The sequence below is a fragment of the Triturus cristatus genome, chromosome 3_2 (genome assembly GCF_964204655.1).
Source record: "Triturus cristatus chromosome 3_2, aTriCri1.1, whole genome shotgun sequence".
Classification (NCBI taxonomy): Eukaryota; Metazoa; Chordata; class Amphibia; order Caudata; family Salamandridae; genus Triturus; species Triturus cristatus.
Window position 1 is genome coordinate 680,032,947 of NC_140584.1, and position 16,723 is coordinate 680,049,669.

The following is a 16,723-nucleotide window of genomic DNA, read 5'->3' on the forward strand; positions in this document are numbered from 1 at the left end:
AATTATTTACCCAGCGAGGCTCAGATCCCACATCAGATATCAGCAGACCCCAATAAACACGGGCACCTCCTGTTGATAAAACAAGCCATAAAGCAGGAAGAGTCAGGTGTGAAAGAGATTAGCTGGAGGCTTGTGTGGGATGAAAAGGCTTTATGGTGTGTCAAACCCTGATGCTAATCACAGGTGGCCGTAGGACGGGGAGCTCGTGAGACCGGACTGACCTGGGGTGGTGGAGCCAAGTCGCATAGGTCACAGAGAAGTCAATGGAAGGCACATGTGTTCTCAAGGCCTGTACTTGTCCTTAATGTGTAGCCTATGTGAGGGCAACCATAAGATGGCCACTGCTCCAAGATGGAACCCACGAAGTCAATGTGTAATATCGTATACAAAGTGCATTTATCGATAAAACGTTATGCAAAGCACTTGTACATACTGCATTGGCCATTCGCGGTTCGCTGATACCGGAATAGGCAGGGTAGGGCCAGCTGTCAAATTACCAAGGGCACCAGCCGTTACATTAACAGTAGATTCAACCACACGAGTCAGTTGCCTCAGGTTCCTACTATTGACCATCGGTCCCCAAAACGGCAGGAAACCCAAAAAGAAGTCTCCCGCTTCCTGACCGGCAGTATCCTCCTGACTAAAAATGCCTCTCACAACTCTGGTCTTGTGATAATCAGAGGCAGCAGTAAATGTTGGCGGTAGCAAGTTTGCAATATAACATGTGCCCGAGAAATCAGGGGGCAACCATGTATATGCTCGGTCATTGCAAACAAAATATGTACCCTTGGCAGCCAAAAACGCAGGGGAAAACTGTGATGGAAAAGTGTACGTTTCAGTACAGTCACTTTTCCCCAGTTGAGCTCTTGGATTCTGACCATTACCTTGTAAACAGAACCGACCTATGTGGGGTACGACCCAAATTGGGGATGAGATTTTCCGCTGCCTTTCACCCAGACTAATGCTATACCCCATCGCGTTCCAACCTACATAAGCTCGCAATTCATCCTTGGGAATAGATGAGTATGCGTCGATATCTCTGCTCATATCGGCAACTCCTTTCATTAAGGCTTTATTATTTGTGCTAGGTCTGATGGAACGCGGTTGTCGCGGGGAGTAGGCATCTAATGCAAAGAGAAACATGGTCTGGAATGCCCATGACGATCCATTATAGCTAAACGGCAGCACTAGATAAGGAATACCTTTGTTAATGGTATGTGGCATTAAACCACACACCCAGCAATTGGTTGTATTCATGACTAGTTGGTGCTGGTGCAGGAGTTGAATGAATGAATTGTTTACAAACTCGGAACGTCTAGCTTGTTCGTGTTCAGGCAGAGGGTGGAAAGAGTGCAAGGAGACAGTAGGAGGAGGTATAGGCTGTACAGTGGGTGCAAATGGCACTTGGGAGGAGAAGAATACATAGCCTATAGTAAACACCATCATACTAAATAGTATAAACAGACATAATAATACAAAACGTTTGCTCTTCATTATTCTACATATTTTCGTCTTAAAGTTCATTTCCTCAGCGGGTCTCTCCATCTTGAAAAACTCCATCCTCTAATCGTGCCGCTCGCGGCGGGTGAGTATCTTCTGCTAAGGAGTACGCCTGTCAGTCCAGGGAACGCCCCAGACCAACCAGAACCGTTGACCTAACGTCTTCGGCCTGTACCCCGAAGTCTTGGCACCGCGACCCTGCGGCTGAACCCGGATGGTGGTTCGAAAAATAAAAAATAAAAAAGTCCTTCAGATGGTAGAGCTATAATATCAAAAAATAGTAAGGGAAGGTAATTTTTATTTGTCCATAGGCCTTGGTCTAAGGTTATAGCGGTTTCTGCCAGGTACTGTCTGGTCTTGAAACAAGAGTTCAGGCTCTGTGGTGTCTATTCGAGTTGACGGTGGCACAGCTTCCTGCAAAATATCGTCGCTTTCTCGTTCTGAAGTCGTTCCCTTTATACGTGCATCACTAAATGGCACAAAACGGGGGACAGTGTCAGTTTCAGAATCAGCGATACCCTTCTGGACCCACTGGTCATATGGTAGAGGCAAAGGGATCCGTTTGCAGTGGGCGCCGTGTATCCAATTCTTTTTCCCTTTCACTCGAACCGCTGATCTTGTCGATAGAAGTACGAGGTGAGGGCCGATCTAACGGGGCTCATCGTTGTTCTTTCGCTGAAAGTTTTTCACAAGCACCCACGAGCCAGGGTCGATAGGGTGTCCTGGAGCTTCAGAGGCCTGGGGCAGAGTATCGTGCACCTGTTGGTGTAAAACACGCAAATTAGCCGTCAATTCATACAGATAGTCAAGCAGTACTGGATGTTCGATTTCACTGAATTTTGTCAGTCTTGGCACACCCCATACATTGGCCGGGCGGCCAACTATAATCTCATATGGGCTAAGTCCCACTCGTGAATGCACAGTCATTCTTGTGGATAGGAGTGCTAAAGGCAGAGCGTCAGGCCATTTAAGACCGGAGCTCGCCTGGATTTTGGCCAGTTTGAGTTTCAGAGTGCCATTGTAGCACTCTACTAATCCAGCTGATTGGGGGTGATTTGCAGCGTGGAACTTCTGCTTTATGCCCAGTCCCTCACACACATTCTTCATCACTCGACCCACAAATTCACTCCCATTATCACTCCACACCATTCTTGGCATTCCAAACCTAGGGAAAAATTCTTTCACAAGGGCTTTGGCTGTGGATAAAGCAGTATTGTCTTTTAGGGGATATGCTTCTATCCATTTTGAAAAAGCGCAAACAACAACCAGTATATATTTCAAGTTGTTGCACCTTTCCATGTGGATAAAATCTAGCTGCAAAACCTCAAATGGATATGATGGAGGCGCAAAATGACCAGCTGGAGTCGGGGTTCCCCTACCAGGATTGTATTTCAAACATACCATGCAATTCTTGACCACATTCTCTGCACACTTGGGAATTCCAGCGTTCTGCCATACTGGAGCCAACAACTTACAGATTCCTTTCACACTGATATGTGCCATTCCATGTGCCATAGTAACCACTGGAAGCACATAGGCATCAGGTAACAACCATCGCCGATGTTCTGACAAATCAACCCAACAACCATTCTCATCCGGTTTACCCGTACTTTCTCTCCACTTGCTCAACTCTTTCTCTGTGGCTTCAGCTTGAAGGGACTTCACACTCTCTATCGTGTCTTCACACATTCCAACATCACCAACCCATCTTGCAGGGCCTGCAACATACATTCGAGTCTTCACATCTTTTGCTGTTTCTTTCGCGATTTCGTCAGCAAATGCATTACCACGACCAACATCATCAGTGACCTTCTTGTGCGCACTGCATTTCATGATTGCAACTTGTAACGGTAAGGTCAGTGACTCAAGGAGATCATTCACCAACTGACCATTCTGAATTTTAGCTCCATGCGAAGTCAGGAACCCACGTTCTTTCCATAATCGCCCAAAACTATGGGCCATGCCAAAGGCGTACTGGCTATCAGTATATATGTTCACTTTCATTCCTTCAGACAACACGCATGCTCTTGTAAGGGCAATTAATTCTGCTGCTTGAGCCGAATTATGTGGTATGCGTGCAGTCTCAACAATCGTGTGCAAAGTCGTGATAGCATATGCAGCAGTCGTATCACCCTTCGGAAGCTTGAAGCACGAACCATCCACCCATAAGGTACCATCACACTCAGTTAGGGGATTATCTTTAAGATCCACTCTCCCTTTCGTCTCTTCATCTGTTCTGCACAGACAATCATGCTGCTCAATCTCATCTATGTCTGCTGGAATCGGCAATAATGTGGCTGGATTCAACGTGTTGCATCTCTTTATGTGTATATGGTTTGCCAACAGTGTCAATTCATACCCTGACAATCGAGCACTAGTTAAGTGCTGTGTCTTGGTCCGGTTTAACAATGTGTCCACAGCATGTGGAACCATTACGATCAATGTGTTATCCATCACTAGTCCAGCAGACTGTCGAATAGACACAGCTGCTGCGGCTGTAGCTCTCAAACAACTTGGCAATGCCCTCGCTACCGGGTCCAAAGTTGACGAAAAATATGCGCATGGACGCGGTCTGTCGCCAAAAGGCTGTGTTAACACTGATAATGCGCAACCGTCCTTTTCATGAACATACAATGTAAAAGGCTTGCTGTAGTCAGGGGTACCCAACACAGGAGCTGAACATAATGCATCACGTAATTCCAAAAAACTTTTCTGACACTCTTCAGACCATGGGACAGGATTCGGTGTATTTTTACAGGTTAATGCTAACAAAGGTTTTGCCAGCAAAGAAAAACTCGGGATCCAGTGCCTACAGTATGAAGTAATGCCCAAGAAAGCACGCACTTCTCTCTGTGTTCTTGGCACACTCAATTGTGCGATGGCTTGAATTCTTTCTGGGGTCAGTTTCCTTCCCTCCTTCGATAAGAGATGACCTAAGTAGGTCACTTCTTGTCGACAATATTGCAGTTTTGAGAGAGACACTTTGTGATGAAAGGCAGACAAATGACGCAACAATGACAATGTAGCATTTTTACAAATCTTTTCAGTATCCGCGGCGATTAGCAAATCATCAACGTACTGAATGAGGGTAGCACCACTAGGTAAAACAAGTGCATCAAGCTGCGCCTTTAAAGCCTGACTGTATATTGATGGACTTTCACAGTAGCCCTGTGGAGCGCGTTTAAAACGGAAGCTTCGACCTCCTAAACTGAAGCCAAAAATGTCCCTGCTCACTTCTGCAATTGGGATGCTAAAGAAGGCATTCTTTAAATCGATCACTGAGAACCATGCAGCGGAGGCTGGAATCATAGTTAACAAGACAGTTATATCAGGGACAACTGGAAACTGTGGCAAAACAATCTTATTTACCTCTCTAAGATCAATCACAAATCTGTAAACAGGTGGCTGAGAAGGGTCCGTACGTTTTAAAACAGGTACAACAGGACTATTGCAAACGTTGCCTCTTGTCTCTTCGATTACACCCTTTTTAATCAAATCACTGATAATTGCTAACAACGCTTTCTGACCTTCATTGGAGATCTTGTATTGGGGAATGCGTGGCAATCTGACATTGGCCTTTAAAGTGACCACATATGGCGGTATTTCCAAGAGACCCACATCATTGGGACCAGTAGCCCAAAGGACATCCGGAAGGGATGACAATTCAGGTGGCAATGTATTCTTTGACAAGTACATCTGGGAAATCACTTCCTTACCCAATGTAAGTTGTACTCCTGAGGGAGAACAATATAGCGTTGCATGCAATCTTTTTAACAAATCCAACCCTAACAGATTTTCACCACAACCTGTCGTTAGGATAAGGGGTGCTTTTAGCTCACAAGGTCCAACAGAAAGTGGCATAGGACTAGAAATCGGGTTCCTAACTGGGGCGCCAGAAAAACCTACTGAAACATTCATTTCGCCAGACAAAGGCGCGCCAGGGAGTTTTGAATGCATAATTGAACTCTTTGCAGCACCAGTATCCAGCAGAAAGGGCTCTGACACACCCGCTGTGGTTACCTTAACATACGGTCCACTCTGATCCACTGGCACTGAAACAACTCCCTCTCTCTGTCTATGGCTGTCCTAGTAATCATTACCTTCCATATTGTCGTCTTCTGCATAATAATCATTATTATAGTACTGAGCTGTATTACCAGTTGCATTGGCTTGCTGATCAAAGCTATTTATCGTATTTTGAGGCGGAAGAGGACGCGCGTTCTGGGGAACATTTCCACGCCCTCTGCCTCTAGGAGCTTGCTGACCACCTCTACCTCTTGCGCCATACGCACTACTAGTACGCTGCATTAATTTAGGACAACTATACTTAAAATGACCTTCCTCTTTACAATATGAACATTGATTAGGGCCTACAGGAACGCGTGGTTGAGAATACTCGTACCTTTGCACGTTTCTCTGAAACTGTGGCGGTTGCTGATAATTACTCTGGCCACCACGCGGTGGGTAGGCCTGTTGTAACAGAACCTTCGTCTTCAATTCTTTCGTTTTCTTGTCTGCTCTATCCTTCTCATCCTTATCCCTATTTTCGTAATACTGTGCAGTAGCCAGTATTTGCGCTGAAGAGGAAACAGCCCAAGAACTCTCTGAATCTTAACTTCTTACACAACTCGGGAAGCAAATTATGCACAAATTTATCCACAAATAATCGTTGCCCACCTTCAGTGCTCATATCTTGACCACTGTGGTCAATAAATGTTTCTTCAAACCTTGTAAAGAAATCAGACACTGTTTCATCTTTCTTTTGCTTACACGCAGACAATTTATCCCAATTCACACGCATCGCGGGCATTAAAGTCTTCATGTAAGTGATAATTCTACCAGGGAGTTCTGCTACTAGGGGCTCAGGTTTTGCACCACCAACTTGTCTAGTGTCTGCGGCAACAATATTAGCCCATATGTTACCCAATTCTGCAGCGTGATCTACATTACGAATGGATCCCCATAAAGGCTGTGGAACAACATTCCCGAACAACATATCTATATCAGCTAGATTCATGACACACGATTCTGCAGTCTGTGATAACTCCTTATAATATCCTGCAGGGTTTTTACGGGGGTCAGGCAATGTCTGTTTAAGTGCTAACACTTCAGAACGCTTCCATGGGACATGTACCCAAACACGCTGAAAATGTGGCAAAACAGGTGGAATAGCATTAGCATCACCAGGCCTCCAAACTGGAGGAACCTCACGCATTGGATATTGGCGCGCTTTTACCTTTTTCCCCACAGGGAAGTCCTGTTCGAACAATGATTGTTGACAATCATCATTCCTGAAGGACAGTAAAGTCGCAACTGCTTTATCTACGTCGGGACCCCCAATTGTACCTGTTCCAAAATCAAATCGCACTCGACACAACCCCTGCGGGATTGAGTTTGAACCATGATCTTCCAATTCCTCACAGGGGAACTCACATATTTTCTCAAACACATACCTCTGTTTTGGGGCGTCCCATTGGTGAAAAACGTTAACAACTGACTCCACATCATAGAGTGAAGAAAAAACAATCCACCTACGCACCATATGGTCTAATACCTCTTTTTCTTCAGGATCAGGCAGCTGACTACGCAACTGCTTACGTTGTAAACCAGGGGTCATACTAGATGACCCAAAGAGAGGCGACATTAAACTAGTAACTACATTAGCTATTCGTTGTCGTGCAGAAGGAGAAGTTGAGGCGAAAACGGGGGGAAAGACAGAGGGAAGAAAAACGGTTGCAGATACAGGTACAGGGGCAGTGTTAGGAAGAGCGCCAAGGGAGGCAGCTGATGTACTAGGCAAAGTCGCAGGAAGCGCAGGGGAGACAGGTAACGAGGTTGGCGGCCCTTGAGAGGGCTGCACTGTAGGGATAGGAGCCAGGTGAGGGGGAGCTGGCGGCTGTGGGAAGGCTTGCGGCACATTAATTGGAGGCTGCACATTTACGAGCTGTGGAGGCGCTGTGGCATTTTGCGCATACGGGGGTGGCGAACTTAGCAAATGGGACATTAGGGAATCTTTCTCTTTCTCTTTCGTGTCATCTTGTAGAAGGGGTGACAAAACTGGGTAACATTTATCGATCCCTAGTTTGCGCTGTCTATGTAACTGCTCATTCATTTGTTCCTCCTCATTATCTTTAAATTGCACAGCTGCTTGCATCATTGACATACCTTTTTCTCTCTTATTCCTTTTTGCTAGCTTAATTTCCTTCTGTTTGGCTTCCTTTCGCCATAGGCGGAAAGAATCAAACATCGACGGCCGGGCTTTCTTTTTAAATAATTTAACTTCCAAATTATCTAAGATATCTGTATCGAAACTACCATTTTGGGGCCATTTTAAAACACCGTCCTTTCTGGTGTATCGGATCCATACTTCATTATATGCGATGGGGCCCACGCCATGTTTTACATAAAGCTCATAAGTTGGAGTTCCAATTGGAGGAACCGGACACGAATCCTCTAATTGGGAATCCCTTCTACAACCCAAACAAAACAATCTTCCAAATACACTAGAACCAGGCATCTTCGCTCACTAGTCTAGTTTCAAACTTCAAAGGATTATCGAATATGATAGTCTCATAAATACACGAGTCCTCTGGCTTTGGCACTTGCAAGTTCCAAATCAAAGCGATCCCGAAGGATACCAACAATCCCGAAGGATACCAAACAAACTGGGAGACGCTCCACTTATGCTTAACTGAGGTATCGATGATCGATGGCGTCACCAGAAGACTCTCTCAATTGTTTCGCTCTACCAAATCGTCAAGGGTCCAAAACAGGGCGATTAATCAGGGCAGCAGTCCTTCGTAGCCGTCGGGACGCGGAGAACCTTGCAGAAAAGACTTTCGGACCACGTCGACATGCAGGAGTCGATGAAGTGGTGGCCTTCCTCCGGAATTTCCACACGAAGCTCCTCACAAACCTCTGGCTTGGACCGGTACCGCTGAAATCGCCCCGAGTTGGGCGGCAACTGAAGTACTGGGTTTTTAAAACCCAGCGGTGCAGGGGAACACACCCTAAGACTTCGAGTTCTTCCTGTTTCATACCCACAGAAACACAGAGTCTTCTAGGTGAAGTCAAAGATCGTATTTATTGGCTGCAGATCAATTACAGGTATCCGAGAAGTACAACACAATGTATGTTCTCAGGAGACTGCTTAAACTTACAGAAACGGCCTTCTCCTTATATACAAAATATCATGCTTCAGGCACACATTCCTCGTTTTACGATATGGTCATTCATATGTATTCATTACAAACGAAAAGGCAGAGTCATGATGACCATCCCATATTCCAGTTCAGCCAGCCCACAATTATTTACCCAGCGAGGCTCAGATCCCACATCAGATATCAGCAGACCCCAATAAACACGGGCACCTCCTGTTGATAAAACAAGCCATAAAGCAGGAAGAGTCAGGTGTGAAAGAGATTAGCCGGAGGCTTGTGTGGGATGAAAAGGCTTTATGGTGTGTCAAACCCTGATGCTAATCACAGGTGGCCGTAGGACGGGGAGCTCGTGAGACCGGACTGACCTGGGGTGGTGGAGCCAAGTCGCATAGGTCACAGAGAAGTCAATGGAAGGCACATGTGTTCTCAAGGCCTGTACTTGTCCTTAATGTGTAGCCTATGTGAGGGCAAACATAAGATGGCCACTGCTCCAAGATGGAACCCACGAAGTCAATGTGTAATATCGTATACAAAGTGCATTTATCGATAAAACGTTATGCAAAGCACTTGTACATACTGCATTGGCCATTCGCGGTTCGCTGATACCGGAATAGGCAGGGTAGGGCCCTGCCTCCTACGCGGTCCCAAATTTTAAAGTACCACAAAAGGCAATTGACATAGTTTGTTAGCATTATCTTTTTACATTTCTAAAAGCGATGAACTTTGTCCCCCTGTTAACAAAAATGGATTCACTACCATAGACAAAGCCACTAGCTAGGATCAGAACAAATAAAAAAATATTAAAGGAATGGGAAATGGAATCAGGGACTAGACATGGGTGCTTACTGTCTTCACTGCTGTGCAGCCTGGCGATAGAACCATTGGCCTGCCCAATACGACATGTGTTTAGTCGCTGGTCGATAAAGGTGTACAACCATAGGCATCTATATGTAGATGATCTGATAATTTATCTGGCCAAACCTGACAAAACAGTAATACTCCTATTGAACTAGAACATTTTAACCAGCAGATGGGTCTGCATATAAATAAATACAATTTGTTGTTGTTCCCATTTGAAACATCGAGACAAGTACCAGGGAAGATATTACTAAATGCAGAGATCTTTTGGGAACAGGACACTTATATAGAAGTCATGGTCACATTATTAGAGTAAAGATTGCACAAACTGAAGATGGACACACTAATACAAAACATTAATACGTCCTTCGACTTCTGGAAGACACTACCACTGTCTTTAGGAGGTAAAATAGTGCTAGCCAAAACAACAGTGCTATCCAGATACCAATATGTGTTCCAATGTAGCATCCTCCTACTCTCACTTGCATAAACAATCAAGATCTGCCTTATCGAGTTTTATCTGGGGAAGAAAAAGCACCATACAAGAATGGAGGTGCTACAATGTACATTTGCTGAAGGGCATTGCCATAAGAATCAGATTTAGAGGCTAAGACCAGGCAACACCGTTGCAATTTGCAGCATAATGGTTTGAGGATGACAATAGTATAGACAAAGATCTCCTAGGGGGCCTGCTAATAAATGTCGAGCTAGCAGCTAGAGTGTTTACACAACTAGTACAAAGAGTGATAGGCCATACCTCATAGACATGACGATACAGGCTAGTAGAAGTTCCGATGAAACTAGTCAAGATGTTACCTTAAACACAACTCCCATGTTGGACACTCCCACATTTTGCACAGCTAGACAGAAAATTGGGCATGACTAGATGGAAAAGAGGTGGGGGATGTGAACTAGCAGCTGACCGGTATGACCCCGGAGCACTGAGGTCTCTAGAGGCTTCTCCAACGAGTATCTCGTGAGCTACTGGTAGCTCTCCAGCTACCTGTGAGTAGCTCTCCCCTTTAAGCACAGCCTGCTAACTTAGAATTTTTGCTTGGTTGAAGTAATATATGCATTTTTAAGACTCATTGGTTGGCTTTTGCAGGAAAAGGCTGGATTTCCAAAATATATTCAAAGTTCATATTCGAACGATAAAATCTTGTCTACCATGGTCACTATTGCAACACTAATAGTATCAGTCGCTCGGGATGGTTTTCATTGAACTTAAGTAGCTCTTTTTACTGAAAAGGTTGGAGACCCCCGAAACAAGACTATGTAAAACTAGTCCCATGGATGTGGCTGAAGCTCAATTAAAATCACTTTTAAAAAGAGAGCCGGCTACGATACGCAATTCACTGATAAAATGTGGGAGGAAGCCCGTACGCTCATATGACAAGCATCCAGCAAAGCAGGATTTCAGCTCAAACTATTTAATTTCCTGCACAGGACATATATCACTCCAGCAATGCTGCATAAAACAGACCTCACAAAAAGTATCAACTGTCCCACATCAAGGAGATGGAAGCTACTTTTTGTCACTTAACATGGGACCCTTCAATGCTGAATAGTTACGAGAAAACAGTCTGACGAATTCAAAGAATACATAAATTCAGAGTTTACATTACAACCACATACATACCTTTTAGGTGTAGGCGATTATACTCTAATATAAAATAAAAGTTTATACACCTTACACTCCTCGCAAAAAGACAAGTAGCAACACAATGGATTAGTTCCAGGCGTAAGAGAATGGCCAATAGCAGAAGAAATAAAAATGAAGCTAACAAGAACAGATGGCAAGTTGTCAGAGGACCTAGATACATGGTGCATGATTGTAAAAAAAATAATTCCCCTGGCCACCCTGATGTACATACAACTCCACACTAGATGCGAAATGAAACAAAACTTCAGTCTGGTTTTAATTTTGCTTCATAACTTTGAAACACTGTATGATGTACTACTGCTAACATACATGTTGAAATATAAGTTCTCATCTGCATAATAATGTATAATGATCCCAACTGTACATTTTTATAAAAATGGAAAACATACATAAAAATATATAAAAAAACCTATACAGAATAAATATTATGTTGATCCAGAAACAAATAAAAGTACGTTGAAAAAACGTTTTCACAGAGGAATCTTCCTAGACAATTTGTATTAAACCTATATTTGAATCTGTGAGTGACATGTTATACGTGAACCAGTCGAAGGGTTATAACCCTTTCTGGGATTCACAGAGAGATCGGCACACGATGTCCAAGGACCACTTTAAATTGTAACTGCCGTAGCCACAGTCAACAATGAACCTTTTGGGCTTCATCATCCTGTGAATCATCCAGACTAATGTCTGGTTTGGAAGCCAGAGCAACCTCAGACAGACAGTCTGCAGCCACAGCTGGATTTCACCTTCTCATCTTCCAGGTTTAATAGAACACATCACAGCATAATTATAACATTGCTCACAGCTGTGAGTCCCTGAACACTCTAATAATTCATGGTCTAACCAACTATTTTCGCTTAAAGCACCACACCTTTGCAGATGGATCCGTGAAACAATTGGGAACCTAAAAACACTACGGATGACACGGCAGCAGTTCATTGAGATCTTTTCTCCATCATTCACTCTGTTTGGGTCACATCTCCCTGATCCCTGTGTCCCGTCAGCATATGGAATTCAATTCCATCAGGGTTACTTAGCTAAATACTGCCTGATAACTTACCTATGTTAAACAAGAGAAAGGCGTTAAGGGGTGCATCATACCCTGACTTTGCCGGGACTACATATAAGGCATTGTGGTCATATGTGGTTGAATCCAGCAAAAAATTGCCACGATGACGCACAAAGCAATCCACTTCAAGACGCCCAGGTATTTGGCGCTAAAACTTGAACTATCTTGTGGTGCTAGAGTCTCTAGAAGCGATACTACCTTACTCTTGAAACCACGTATCTTTAACAAAAAGAGAACCTCTCACAGAGCCTTCTTTGGCGCGGCTCCAAAGATATGGAACTCTCTTCCCCCAGAAATATGCAGAATCACCAGAACAACGGTGTTCAAACTGGAAGTCAAAAGATTCCTGAAGAATAAACTCCCTCAGTAATTGGGCTAACACCTTGGCCCTTGACATTGTTCCTACTTCCATTGATTCAACATTTATTACTATACTTTTTTTTTTTTTACATATTGTGTCCCTCTGTCGTTCCACTGTACTTTTTTTAACATAACTTCCATGTGAATTTTCGTGCACTTTATAGTTCATTTGTGTTTTTAACTTGTGGTTGTTTTCAGTTCTAGTTTGAGTATAAAGCGCTCTGAAATCCCTTGGGATCTTGTTCGCGTTATATAAAACTTTATAAATAAATAAATATAGAGTTGTGCAGAGCTATTCACCGGCCATGTGAGACTCTGGATTCCTCCTCTGCATTCAGAGACGCACGAGGCATACTGTTCAACCAGTGGAGCCGTAGCTGCGATGAAAACCCTTCACCTGGCTAACTCTACGCCACTAAACTGCTATAGGTTTCAGTTGAGCCCTTTCTCTTGTCACATGGTTTCCCAACCTGGGACCAATATACAAGGCATGGCAGACTCAAGAAGGAAACCCAAAATCACAGAGTTACCTCAAGGCACAGTAGCGAAATGGGAAGAGAAGTTCCCTGCATAACAGATTCATTGATATTAAAAAGCAAACTCTGCTTTGGAAGTTTGTTTCTGAAAAACAAAACTTTGCTGAGTGGGGCCAAAACTGCATGATTCCCAGTTGTCAAAGTGTTCTGCCTTCACAGCCACCACTGCTCCGATGGTTGTCCTGAATCTCAAAATGTTGCAGAAGGGCTTTGTTGTAATTTGGAATCTTCCCACTTGGTACCTTCCTCCTCCCCTCCCCACCCCTCTATTGTTAAGTGGAATGCTCCCACTGAGGGTTCTGAAGTATGCCTTAGAATTTTTACAGATTCTTGTGAGTCATGCTGGCTGTGACAGGAGTGGAGCAGTGGAGATGGTGAATAAAGCCTAACTGAACCCACCTGGGAGTTTGTTCTTGTTCCGCTTGCGTACCATCTTTGTAACAGGTTTCCACCAGAGGAGCACAGGTCATGGCCTCCTCTGATCTTCTGGACTGACAGGCCACCTGCCGAGGTTTAAATGACTCGGGTATTCCAGAAAACTAAAAAATATCTTTTTCAATTTAAAAAATGTTGCATGAAAAGTGAGGGAAGGTCTAAGTAGCTCTGCAACCTGCATCTGTAAGGCAAGAAAAAAGAAACTGTCTCCACTATTGCTTGTGACATATAATACTGAAACCACTACATCAGCTCCATTTGAGTGTTGCAGCCACGCAACAGGAGGGGATCGAGGCCACCTGGTGCCAGTGACCTGTTAACTGCTAAAAATAAATTCTATATCCAGTCAACCACCTAAAAAGGGTTCATACAAGGAACGCATGGGAAAAATATAACATCTAAAAGGTCATTCTTCCATTAGGAAAATGAGTTGTGGGTGAATGTTCTCTATGTTTTGGTAAAATTGGACAAATGTACCAGTAACCAACTGCTCACTCATCTACTTCAGCAAGCATGTCAATTATTTGGCATCTGTGTGTGGCAGTAGTTGGTGCTCTTGGATGACGAAATAGTTAAATATTGGCTTATCTGAGCAGTGTTTAACATATATAAGTGTGAGTTCTGCCTTAATATGTTCTGTGGTAGGAAGATGTGTGGTGTGCACTAATGTTAACTGCTGTTGGCAACATGGTGATGCAGAGCTATCTGGCTCACCAGTCCTGTGTTGTATGTGAAAAATATAACCTAATTAACATGATTTTTTTTTTAAATAACAGGTATGTGTGCAAGAATTAACGTATAAAATGACATGCATTTAAAATGTGCAAGCAGCATGAGCCAGCCATAGTTATTAGTATAGGCCGCAGAAATACTTGAATGCAAGTTTTTTTTTTTTAACTAGAAGTGAACTTTCATTGCTGAAATACGCACAATACAATTTAGAAACTTGACCTTAATATGACATGCTTAGAAATATTTGTTATAACTGCAGAATGTTCCTGTTTTGATAAGGTATTATTTTACTAAGCAACATATTTGTAATGACTAAACTTCTTATTCTCACCATGTTTTACATAATGCTTGAATATAATAGTTGTACATTTTAAAACAGTAATACATGTTCATGTTGATGAAATACATTACTAAACAGTGATTTTGCAATTTGATGATTCTCTTCTTTAGCATATTTCATTGTTTACGCAGTGAAACATTTAACGTTAGAATGTTAAACTGTGTTTGATGCCTATTGGAACTGAGGCCTATGAATCAAGAAGATACACACGTAAGATATCTGTAACAAACATTGTAAAAAAAACTTTGCAAGCTGCATGTTATTTTGTGGGAAAGGAAGAGCTGAACCTGCTCTCAGACGATTGCTGCCACTGGATTGGATATGAGGAAGGAGAAGCCTGCTACACATTTTGAAACATATTTGCCTTTTTATACTATGCGTGTTCCCAGTTAGTTCTAATGTTTCCCACTCTGAGTTCCAACTCACCAATGACCCAGACCCTTTTACTCTTGTCTATTTCTGACAGCTGTGGCTTCTTCTGTTTCTGTTCATCCTTTGCCTTACTTTACCTTTGATGCTTGATTCGATTTTTCAGATTGCTACTGCAACTGTTTATTCGTATTACTGAAAATTGGCTGAGATTCATGAACTACTCTTCATGGGCAGTTTGGTTGCCTTGATTTGATTTTTGAGCTTTATGCTCTTTAACTCACTCTTTTCCTTTTAACTCGAACTCTTCATGAGTTCTACTAACTTTATATTCTGTTCCTGTTCTTTAGAATCGGGCTTTCGGTCCATTATGGAACTCGCCTAAAACATTATTTGTCTCAAACCATTCTTTTTTATTAGCTTTTTGCAAACTTACTTGATTTTATTGATTAATTTGAATAATAAGAATAAAAGCTATATACTAATGTCTTTATGAAAAATAAAACTTTAAAAACTTTTTCAAACTCTCATCACTGACTGAACTTAAAACTGTTAATGTAATTTGACTTGTTATGCTGAAATAGCGGCTGACTGTAAATACAGCAGAAAAGATCCATCACCTGAGGCAATTTATCCAAGGAAGACAGCATGGGAATGGGGCTTGACCTTGTATGTGATGGTGAGATTAAAAGTTGTACCATATTTATTTAAATGTTGCCTCTGATCTGTGCTATCACTTTTCTGGTAGCAGAGTCATGGTTTGACACCTTGAGCAAGGAGCTATGAAATAATTACCCAAGTTAGAATAAAATACCCGAATCTTGGTATCCAATGCACAGAATTTAAAGGACTGGCAAGGTGCGATTTTCAAAGGCGGTTGCTGTTTTGGATGTGTGAGTATTGATAGGAAGATGTATCGTTTATTGTGATTGTGTTTACTATTGCATTATTTGAGCTGAGAGTGAATGGTCAGTGAAGGAGATGTTTATTGTTTATATGTAAAGAGTTTCAGACTGGATGTATTCTAATATCCTGGGATATTGAGGCCTGGGAAGAAGATACTTAAGTAGCCATTGCCGAATTTCTTGTTTGCAGAGGTTCTGTGGAATAGAGTGTGAGGTACCGTCACCTACACAATTGCAACAAGGACATTAATACATTGTTGTGATTGTATTAATATTAATTAATGCTAACAGAATCTGATTGCGTAAGGGCTGAAGCTGCATGGATTATTGTGATTTCATGCTGGTCGAGATTTCACTTGCAAATGTGAAATTATTGTTGTGTGATAAAAGTCAGAAGGTGTAAAATCCTTAATATTTCAGTTGTTGAAATATTATTGTTTTCTTAAGCAAACAAGAATTTTTATATGCTTTGTTATTGTCATTTTGAAGATTTTGATAAATAGTGCAAGTACAAGAGAAGTTGTAAAGGAGGGTGAGCTCCTGGAAGGAGTGAGACTATACATCATAGTGTTTCGCGCTGAGATTGGTTGGTTGGCATACTTTCACACTGTAATTGGTTGGTGACGTCAGGGTGTTGCGCTATGATAAGTCCATGATTGTGTGAATATCGCATTGGGATTTGTTAAAAGGATCTCGATAAATAAAAACTGAGACAGGATTGGAGTAAATGAAATCTGACGTTTAAGGAACAGAATAAAAATATTGAACTGTGAATGGTTTACTTTACGATTTT